The sequence below is a fragment of the Rosa rugosa genome, chromosome 6, assembly GCF_958449725.1.
Source record: "Rosa rugosa chromosome 6, drRosRugo1.1, whole genome shotgun sequence".
NCBI lineage: Eukaryota > Viridiplantae > Streptophyta > Magnoliopsida > Rosales > Rosaceae > Rosa > Rosa rugosa.
The window spans coordinates 7,593,924-7,604,432 of NC_084825.1; the positions used below are offsets into that span (position 1 = coordinate 7,593,924).

Genomic DNA, 10,509 nt, shown 5'->3' on the forward strand with positions numbered 1-10,509 from the left:
ATCATGAACAGTAAATTCACCGTTTTGCTTATAACTCTCTCATACGAACTCCGATTTTTACGCACCACATATGCACGCGCTCGGTTTAACATCCTCTACAACTTTCATGATATAAATTTTCTCAAATTTTGACCCGATCGAAAAGTCAACTTTTAGGGCCACTAAAAGCACCGAAACAACAGTAAAAGTGAAAGTAAAAGTCGTTTACCGTCCAAATGACTAGTAAATCGGTAAATTCAGGTTCGGGACGTTATATATTGGGTATCTCTCTGACCCACACAAAGGTCATTCCCAATCCGGTTAAGTGTTCACCATGGGAAAAGACCGTGACATCTTGGAGGTCTGCAGAATAGATCCTAGTCGCTATATCTTCGAACAATGCAGAGATCATTGCTCTTCACGAAGTGGTTCGTGAATGTATATGGATTGGATCCATAATTACGCACGTTCGAACAATTGTGGTTTGAAGTCTACCATAGATGAGCCTACGAGCATTTAGGATAATGCTGCTTGTTTTGAACAAATGAGGCAAGACTACATCAAAAGCGATAACACCAAGCATAATCAGCAACAACAGACTCTCCTCGAGATCAAAGTGAACTAGGTTCAATCTGAGGACAGTGAGGCAGGCTTGTTTACTAAGTCATTGCCCAAATCCACGTTCGAGAAACATGTGGCAAGAATTGGCTTGCAGAAATTATTTGAACTCCCATAATCGTAGTCATCAGGGGGAGGCGCAGACATCAGGGGGAGATGTCTACATGTTCACCTCGAAACGTGAAGGGTGTGTTGTGCTCTTTTTCCCCTTCGACCGAGGTTATTTTTGTCCAACTGAGTTTTTGTTACTCGGCAAGGTTTTTAACGAGGCAACGAGAGAAGCACCGCGTTTGGACAACACAAGGGGGAGTGTTTAAGGATATCTCTATTTGTGTTTGGCCCAAACTCTAGGTTACTTGACCTAGTGGTAATAGGGTTGAATTAGAAGGATCTAGATTCCTATTCAATGTACGATTACTTTCCTTGTATGATTGAGATTCTATACATTGTAATCCTCTATATAAAGAGGCCCATATTATCAATGAGAACACACAGCAAATTCCTCTCAATTTCAGTTTCTCTACAACACTACTTTATTTTTTGTGTAATATTTTGGTTGATTAGTTTTCTCTTATTGTTCATATGTCATTAGACACAACATAAATAATGGTAGATTGCCTTACTTTTTTGTCATTGATATAGCATTATAGCTGGATCCATACATCCATTGCTTAACTAATTAAAGAAACAATGTGGGCCTTCTTTCTATTTTAAGTTTACCTATCTACTCATCTTTGTGTTTTTGGTCATAACTGGTATGCATGGAAGCCCAAAAGGGAAAAGGGCAAAGGGAGGCAACAGAGGGCAGCCCAGCCCACAAAAACAAAAGAAAGCTGGAGATTTTTCATTCACCAACGCGAAGCCACAGAACCAAAAAAACACCAGCAAAGATCAAAAGCTGCCCATCCTTTGAAGACCCACCCTCAGATTGGCAAGGGAAGCCACCCGATGGGCTTCACGGGAGATCCATCTCCAGCGAACACCGGCAAAACTGTTGCTCCGGCGACGAATGGCAGCAATTAAAGGGTAAAGTGACCAATTTCTACTTTTTAGAGTTCTGGATTTCATTCAACAGAACTTGAGAATCACTTTGAACACAAATGAAGGGAAGTTGGAGCTGCTGACCCAAGTCAAGACCCGCAATTACTGCTTTAGCTTCCGCTGCTAGGAATTTTGCTTGGCAGTCACACCGAGTCCAGCAGTAAAGGTATTCACGCACCAAGCCGCATCAGTATTAATTTTATACAAAAGGAAAAACAGGAGCTCTCCAAATTCTGTCAGTAACTGTTGTTACCGTGCAAACCAACCTGATTGGGTTTCTTTGATTGCAGATACTCGAAGATGGCACGATCGATGACTGATGCAGGACAGATTGGTACAGCCCAACTCTTCTCGGGATGGAGGTCCTACACCAAAGATTAATTCTGACATATATTTGATGTGTACATATATTTGAAATAAGTTATGCTAGTTTTCTGTTGGTATGCCGTACACATTTATCGGTTATGTGAATGATAAAAATAATCTGTTCTGAAAAGAATATTTCATTGATACATATAATGTTCCAGCATTGCCGGGATACTCCTAAGCGGTGCATAGTAGGGACATAATCACTTTTTGGTGCCCCCCTTCCTTTTAAAAGAATAGAGAGGCAACTGAGAGTTACACTTTTAGGGCCAAATACTGTTATTCCTTGTGCTTTGGAGTCATTTTTTATTTTACCCCTTCTTTAATTTTAATAATTAAGACATTGCAACCGACTGTTCAAAAATTGTGAAAATTTCCTATCTCCAGCACTTTATCATCAGTCTAATTGTTAACTCATGAGACGGCTTACGTTCTGCAAACCAATCCTTGCAAAACCACAACCATGGAGATTCGTAATTTTGGATCGCTGCCAAAACAGGGAGGAGCTTTTATAGGTGTCATATGGTAATTTGTATTTTTAATTTTTACAACTATGTAATGAGTTAAAAAGCTCAATTAAATGCTTTCAGTCATCGTCATGCAGTTGGTTTGCTGTACTTTCTTTATTTGAAATGTACAGATTCTAGAATGAAACTGAAAAGAAATGTCTTGGGCCTGGTATACATCATAGAATCAGCACTATATACTTCAATCTTTGTAATCCCTTGAAAAATCCAGCCAATCTAAACTTTAGATGTTCAAATTGAATAACCATGTTCATGCAATGATATTTTGGATAAAAGCTTTTTGACTATGAACATCTAAAGTTGGTTTGAGATTGTTTTGTCTTTTCCTTCTTGATTTTGTTGAGCCTTTTTTCCTGTTGAAATTTGCTTTTCTTAGAGAAAAACCAAATCACACAGCAAATTTAGTTTGCATTATGTCTGCAGTTTTTATTCCTCTTGTACGCAATCTGTTATGGTCGTTGAAGTGCGGTTATTATTGAAATCTTCAGTTAAAAATTGGTAGTATTGCTAGTTCTGGTTTGGTTAAATGGGTCTATATTTATACCTTAATACCTTATATAATTTCAATGACCTTGTTATTAACAAATCAAAGAGTAGGCAACATATAATTCGTTTCTCTATTATCCCTTGTAAGTTGCAAGTGTAGTCTCCTTTTGCCCAGATATGGATGTATTTGAATACGTCCTTGGTAAGCTTGTAATCTTATGTAAAATGTTCACCAAATGTTGTAACAATTTAAATAAGAATGCCGAGTCTTTTCAATTTTTTTTTTTTGGCAAGATTTTAGTTTCATCCTTAAGTTTATGTCGTAGGATTCTTAGGATCTTTACTTTGTTTAGACAGTGTTTTCTGTTTGGCTTCGAGTTTATGACCATATCTGTGATTTTGCAGATCCCATCTTCCTTTGTGCTAGTGGTTGAAAAGATTTGGATCAATGTTAAATGAAAAAAAACCATCTTCCTTTGTGCTAGTGGTTGAAAAGATTTGGATCAATGTTAAATGAAAAAAAAAAAAAAAAAATTCCATCTTATGGAGTTGTTTCACAACCGAACTTTTGGAGGGCTTTCATGTTCAGAGAACAGGAAAGCTGACTGAAACCTTTAGGGAGTATGGTCATCTTACTGAAGCAATTTTAAATTTTGCAAAAATCTCTCTGAGGAACAGCACAAGGAAGCTGAAGTTTGCCATATTGTATCTTACAAGCTCAAATTTGTAAAAGGTCTTTCTCTTTATCTCATTATCTGTATCTCTTTTATACCATATTGCCTTATTTAGTGTCTTTGAAGAGTTTGGACTGATTTTGAATCTTTTTTTTTTTTTCCTTTTTTCTTTTTTCCCTGCAGGTTTGCAATGTTTGCTTCAGGAGAACTGCATTTTGAGAGAACTTGTATGTACCAAAATCTGAGGGTGGCTTGGGATTTTCAAACATGATACTCTTTAATCAAGCACTTTTGGCTAAGCAGGGTTGGAGGTTGCTGTGTAGTCCGGATTAATTGGTCACTAAACTCCTAAAGGCTAGTTATTTCGCTGACTCGGATTATATGCATACAAAATTGACTGAGGGTGCGTCGTACACTAGGAGAAGCATCATGGCAGGAAGGGAATTATTACGTAAAGGTCTCAGATTTCATATTAAAGATGGGGAACTTATCCCGTTTTGGGACGATCCCTGGGTGCTAATCCCTTACAATTTTAAGCCCTTTTCACCAGTTATGCAGGGGACTGAGGCTTTAAAGGTGGCTGAATTAGTAGATGTTGAATCTGGAGGCTGGAGGCAGGAGGTTCTGGAACAACTGTTTACTGAATATGAGGTAAATGATTCCTATAAGCTTTGGGGGGTGAAGTTGACCATTTGGTGTGGCACTTTGACAAGTTTGGTCGCTGCAATGTCAAAGGGTTACCTTATTGCTAGAGTCACAAACAACATGCAGTGTCGAGTTTCATCTTCTTCTAGTGGAATGGGAGGGTCTTGTGATAGGTTTTGGAAGCAACTTTGGAAGGCTAAGGTCCCTCCTAAGGTGCGCATGCAATTCATGGAGGTTAGTGAAAGGATTTTTACCAACAAGAGCTGCCTTATTAAAGGTGCAGGTCCCTGACCTTTCATGTGTGTTATGTTCAGAAAATGTAGAGTTTGGAAAGCACCTGTTTTTGGAATGTACTGCTATTCCATGCTTTTGGTCTCTTTGTCCTATTAAAGTGCAGCTGAATGGTTCTCAAGTTGTGTCGTTATCTGACTGGGTACGGATTATTTTCCAGAGGCTAGAGGGAGATGGCGCTGACATCTTCTTAATCTTACTCTGGGTCATTTCGACTCGGAGAAATAATATAATTTTGGGGGCGGGATTACAACCCAGCACATATGGCAATGGGGAAATCCTGATGTTCAATGATGATGATCCTCAGGTTGTAGTTTGTTATAATCAAGAAGCAAAGAGTTTCAGGGAAACTAGAGTTACTTCAACTACCTTGCCATTGATTCAACTTGCTTACTCTCCATCCTTTGTATCACTCTACAATGTTTCAAAGGGAGAGCAGGTGAAAAGGTACTAAAACTTTACTTCAAAGATGATATAAATCCGGTTACAATTCTCTGCTACAATTTTATATTTTTTCTTTACTCTGGAGGTTGATGTTTACTAGGAAAATTTAATCTGGTATTGCATTTTTCAATCATGCATCCCTAGTTAATTTTTATTCATTTTTTATTAAAATCTTAAAAGAAAAAGAAGGTGATTCTTCCCGAATATGTAGTCTTCTTCTCCTCAACTTTGGATATGTTAAGTGTATAATATCTGTTTGGGTATTGGGTTTCGTACGAGTAGGAAGGAATGGGGCTGGACTAGCTTTTTGTTGGAAGAGTAATCTTACAGTTCACATTCGAAGTTCTTCAATTGGGCACATTGATGCTGAAGTTCTCACGGCAGATGGTCCAGTTCGAATTACGGGGTTTTATGGTAATCCTGAAACGCACCTTCGGATTTTCTCTTGGAAGTTACTAAGATGGTTGGCTGCAAGAGTCCCTGCAACTGTGGCTGGTCCTTCCGTCCTTGTATCATATTTGGTGACTTCAACGAGTTGACTTGTATGTCTGAGAAGGGAGGAGGTGCTAGACCCAAAGCTCAAATGCGTAGATTTCGGGAGGTTATTAATGATTGCGGTCTACAGGATGTTGAGTTTTCTGGACCACCCACTACTTGGAAACATGGTGACACTCTCGAAAGGCTAGATAGATGCCTAGTGAACCAGAGGGCAGCAGATCTTTTTCCGAATTTGCATGAGCTTCATTTGGATGTTAGTGCTTCTGATCATCTAGCACTATTGATATATTCTAATAGGAGACACTTGGAACAGGAGAGTCAAACAAGATTTCACCGAAGATTCCAATTTGAGGCGTTTTGGACTAAGGAAGAACAGTGTGAGAAGATTATTTTGGAGCAGTGGTTGCAGGATTCTACACAGATAGGGGTTGTTACTAAGCTGCAGAGAGTTGCTCAAGCTCTGCAAAGTTGGAATAAGAATACGGTGGGTCACATTCCGAGATAGATTAAGATGTTGAATGCCAAGCTTCAACAGTACCCGTTTGATAATTTGGAGGAGGGAGTACAGGAGAGTAGGAAGCTAGTGCTATCTGATCCAAGGAAATATATGGACCATGAAGAGCTGATGTGGAAGCAAAAATCAAGAGTCTGTTGGTTACAGGACGGAGATCAAAATACAAAGTTTCTTCATGGCTTTGCTAAAGCAAGGGGAAGACGTAATAAGATTTTGGGGGTATCGGATTTGAATGGGAACTGGCAGGAGAGTGCTGCAGGGGTCCAACAAGCTTTCATTGGCTATTTTGAACAACTTTTTGCCACCGAAGGTTGTAATCACATGGAGTTGGTGTTGGATTCTATTCAACGTTAAGTCACTGATACCATGAATTGTAAGCTTGCACAGCCTTTCACTCAGTTAGAAATTGAGACAGCGTTGAAGCAAATGCCGCCGGACAAGGCACCGGGTGAAGATGGTTTTTCGGCCCAGTTTTATCAAAAGTACTGGCAAGTGATTGGGGATGATATCAGCTGGGATTGTTTGAAGTGTCTTAATGAAGGTGCAGATATGACAGTTTTTGATCATTCTCTCTTAGCTCTGATCCCTAAGGTGGATGTTCCACAGACACCAACTGATTTCAGACCGATTAGTCTGTGTAATGTTATTTATAAATTGATGTCTAAGGCTATTGTCAACAGAATGAAGTCGACTCTTCCTGAGGTAATATCCCCGTTCCAGAGTGCCTTTGTTCCTGGCAGATGCATTCATGATAATATTATCGCTGCTTTTGAAACGGTGCATTCTATTAGAGCTAAGTTGGTGGAGGGCGGGTCGAAATGTGTTTTGAAATTGGATATAAACAACGCTTATGATAGGGTGGAATGGGTGTCTTTACGTCAGATAATGCTTCGGTTGGGGTTTACGGAAGGTGGGTTGAGCTCATTATGCATTGTGTTACTTCGGTTTCCTTCAGTGTGTTATGGAATGGCCAGGCTGCAGGCTGGATTAAGCCAACTAGGGGGTTGAGGCAGGGGGATCCATTGTCCCCATACTTATTTTTGTCGTGTTCGGAGGGTTTATCTGGACTGTTTCAAAAGGCTGACTCAGAGGGGACAATTGCTGGCGTGAGGGTGGCGACTGATGGGCCAAAAGTTTCTCATCTATTATTCGCTGACGCAGCCTGATTTTTGGGAATGCTGACATCCAGGAGGTTACTTTCCTTAAGCAGTGTTTACTTTTATATGAGAGTGCAGCAGGTCAAAGAATTAATTTTCAGAAATCATCAATTGCTTTCGGTCCGAGAGTGTTGGAGGAGCGAAAAGGCGAGTTGCTACAGATGTTGGGGGTTCCAGAAGTGCCTTTCCATGAGAGATACTTGGGGTTACCAACCGTTGCAGGTCGTAACAACAAGGAGATGTTCAAAATAATCCATGAAAGATTGGATAGTCATCTACAGGGTTGGCAAAATAAATTACTTTCAAAGGCAGGTAAATCTGTCCTTATCAAGGCCGTGGCTCAAGCAATCCCTTCTTTCACTATGACAGTTTTCATGTTACCAAAAGGTGTGTAGAACTTATCAAGTTAAGGTGGCTAAGTATTGGTGGGGGAAGAGTGGTGCTAAGAGAGGTATACATTGGGCAAAGTGGGAGCTTCTTTGTCAACACAATCATGAGGGTGGTCTGGGGTTTAGAGATATCAGTTGTTTTAATCAGGCTTTGTTGGCAAAAAAGGTGTGGAGGTTCATTTTGGATGCTAACTCTTTAGTAAGCAGGATTCTGCACATCAAATACTTCTGGGGGCAGAGTTGGGCTGATGTGAAGTTTGGGCCTAAACCTTCTTATATTTGGCGAAGTTTGCTTTGGGGAAGAGATCTGATCTGTGAGGGAGTAAGATGGCGTATTGGAAATGGTGAGATGGTGAAAATTTGGGGTGATCGGTGGGTTCCTTTGCCATGGAATTTTAAAGTAATTACCCCTCGTTTCCTACATGAAGATACTCTTGTCAGACAGCTTATGACTCAGCCAGGTGAGTGGGATACAAACTTTATCAATTCACATTTCCTTCCCGTTGACGCTGAGAGGATACTCTCTATTCCTTTAGTTGAAAATGGTGGAAGTGATGTGGTTGTTTGGCACTATTGCACTAATGGGCAGTATACAGTCAAGTCGGGTTATTGGTTAGGTATGGAGATGAAAAGGATGGAGTTGGGATCAGGCAGTGTGTGTGGGAATGGTGCATCTAACTCCAGGACAATTTGGAGTCTTTGCATTCCAAACAAAGTCAAGCTTTTGCTATGGCGGGCTTGCCACGCATTCCTACCCTGTGCATGATGAGGCGCAAAATTGGTCGTACTAGGGGGTGTGTACGGTGTGGTGGTGGTGAGGAGACCGTGTTACATTGTTTTTAGGAGTGTGCACAGGTGAAGAAAATATGGAAATATACTTGGCTGAGGAGTGTGTGCAAGTGGTGGAAGGAACCGGGGTTTCAAGATTTGCTTGCACATGTCGTAGAGGTTGGGCAACAGGGAGAAGTAGAATTCTTTTGTCTCTTGGTTTGGTGGCTGTGGAAAGATAGAAACAATCTGGTACATGGGAAGCCAGCGTGTGCAGCTGCAGATTTGATTCATAGAGTATCTGAATGGCTGGACGACTATGCCAGTGCTCAGGAGCAAAGAAGAGTGCAGGGTACTAAGAGGCCGGATACTACCAATGAGGATCAGCAGGTTCACAGTTGGATGTGTTTGGATAATATGTTTTTTAAACTAAATTTTGATGGGGCAAGTGACTTGAAGAAGGGCAGGTCTGGGTTGGGTGCGGTAGCAAGAGAAGAATCAGGGAGGTTATCTGGTGCATTAGCTATCCCAGATTCCCAGTGCATGGGCAGTTATCAGAGCTTAGGGATTAGATTCCTAAGATATGTCGGAGCATAAGATTAGTAGTAAGTCTAAATTTTGTGTAGCATTCATACCAAAGAGTTTTGAAAGTTTCCAGAGTTATGATTACTTTTCATTTGGCTTATAATCTTGTATGGTTTAGTGTGTTCCTGAATACATTTGACTAGTTCAAATTTGCATTAATATTTTTGTTGCGAGTTGTATTCATTATGTGTGGAATTCATGTCTATTCCTTACAATTACTTGTGAGTGTGTATATATATAGATAATAGTTGACTATTACCTCTGTCATATTTGATATTCTTTTTATATGTGTTTTGATCTTGATTTGTTTTAAGAGCTATTATAGTTGATTTTATGACTTCCAGTAGCATTACATAACAAGTTTTGTTGTCAAATCTTTTTGACTAATAGAGTTCTTAGACTTGGAACTTGAGTAGCATCAACTAGATATTAGTTAAACAACATTTTGGTTGTTTATTTTTATAAGATGGCTGGAATAGAAGGACATGACAACAACAATTTTAGAGTTCTTGAAGCCATACAGGAGGACATGGCTAGTGCGATCAGGAAAAGGAATAATTCTAATCAAGAAGATGCTGGAGGAAGAGTTATGAGGATTCAAGGTTTGGAAAAAGGTTCAGGAGAAATTGGCTCAAAATGGTGAGACTGCTACTAAATCAACCACTTATGCAGCGAGTCCACATAAGAGTACTGTGATCAATTCCACCAAAGTCAATGTGGCTCTTAAGGATGTTACTAATGACAAATCTCCTGCTACAATTGGAATCAGGATCCCAACTCAGCCCAAGAAACACTCTCTTTTGAAGCATGATCCAGCGTCAACCAAAAAAAAAAAAGAAAAAAAAAAAAGGAGAATGCCGCAAGTGTCAACCACCATTATTTAATGGAGTTCCTGATCCAATGGCTGCAGAGGAATGGATACGTCAAATTAAGAGAAAACTGAAAAATCAAAGAGTTCCTTTTGGGAGAATAGTAATGAGAACATCATTGAAAAAGTTCAGTCCCATCGCGCTACAAGAATGGAACACTAATATCTTTGGGAATATTTTCAGAAGGAAGAGGAGGTTACTTGTTAGACTCAGCAGAATCCAGAAGGCTTTGGATGCCAGAAATAATCCTTACCTTGTCAAGTTGGAAGAAGAACTAATTCAGGAGTATGAATGGATAAGGGATCAAGAGGCTATGTTTTGGCAACAAAAAGCGAGAGTAAAGTGGTTGCAGGAGGGAGACAAAAATTCTAAATTCTTCCCACTTGACAACCATGGTAAGAAGGAGAAGAAACAAAATTGAAGGGTTATTTGATGAACAAGGAAAATTATGCTTGGATGCTGAGACTATGAGAAACATTGCTGCAAAAAATAGTAGAAGTGATGACTCCAGATTTGTTATTATTCCCTCAGCTTTCTAGAAGTGTGGGTTGGCTTCTAACATTGAGATTCATTTTCTTGAATCTCCTCCCCTCAAGTCATTGAAGATTACCTTGATGATTTGTGTGCAGTTACCAGAAATAGGAATTTCTCAGTTATT

The 10,509-nt window shown here is 39.8% G+C and overlaps 1 long non-coding RNA gene across 6 annotated transcripts; it reads left to right on the forward strand.

The window, feature by feature from the left end:
* The first annotated feature begins 1,396 nt into the window (after positions 1-1,396).
* LOC133718485 (uncharacterized) lies at positions 1,397-10,509 on the forward strand. 6 transcript variants are annotated; one of them, XR_009850325.1, is made up of 6 exons: positions 1,398-1,623; positions 1,704-1,804; positions 1,929-2,000; positions 2,392-2,529; positions 3,423-3,750; positions 3,875-9,152. It is a non-coding gene; the product is annotated as an uncharacterized LOC133718485 (long non-coding RNA). The 6 variants fall into 6 exon arrangements; XR_009850326.1 differs by having other exon boundaries at positions 1,403-1,623; positions 1,929-2,529; positions 3,875-4,570; positions 4,651-9,152; XR_009850323.1 differs by adding an exon at positions 9,449-10,509 and having other exon boundaries at positions 1,404-1,623; positions 1,929-2,529; positions 3,875-5,074.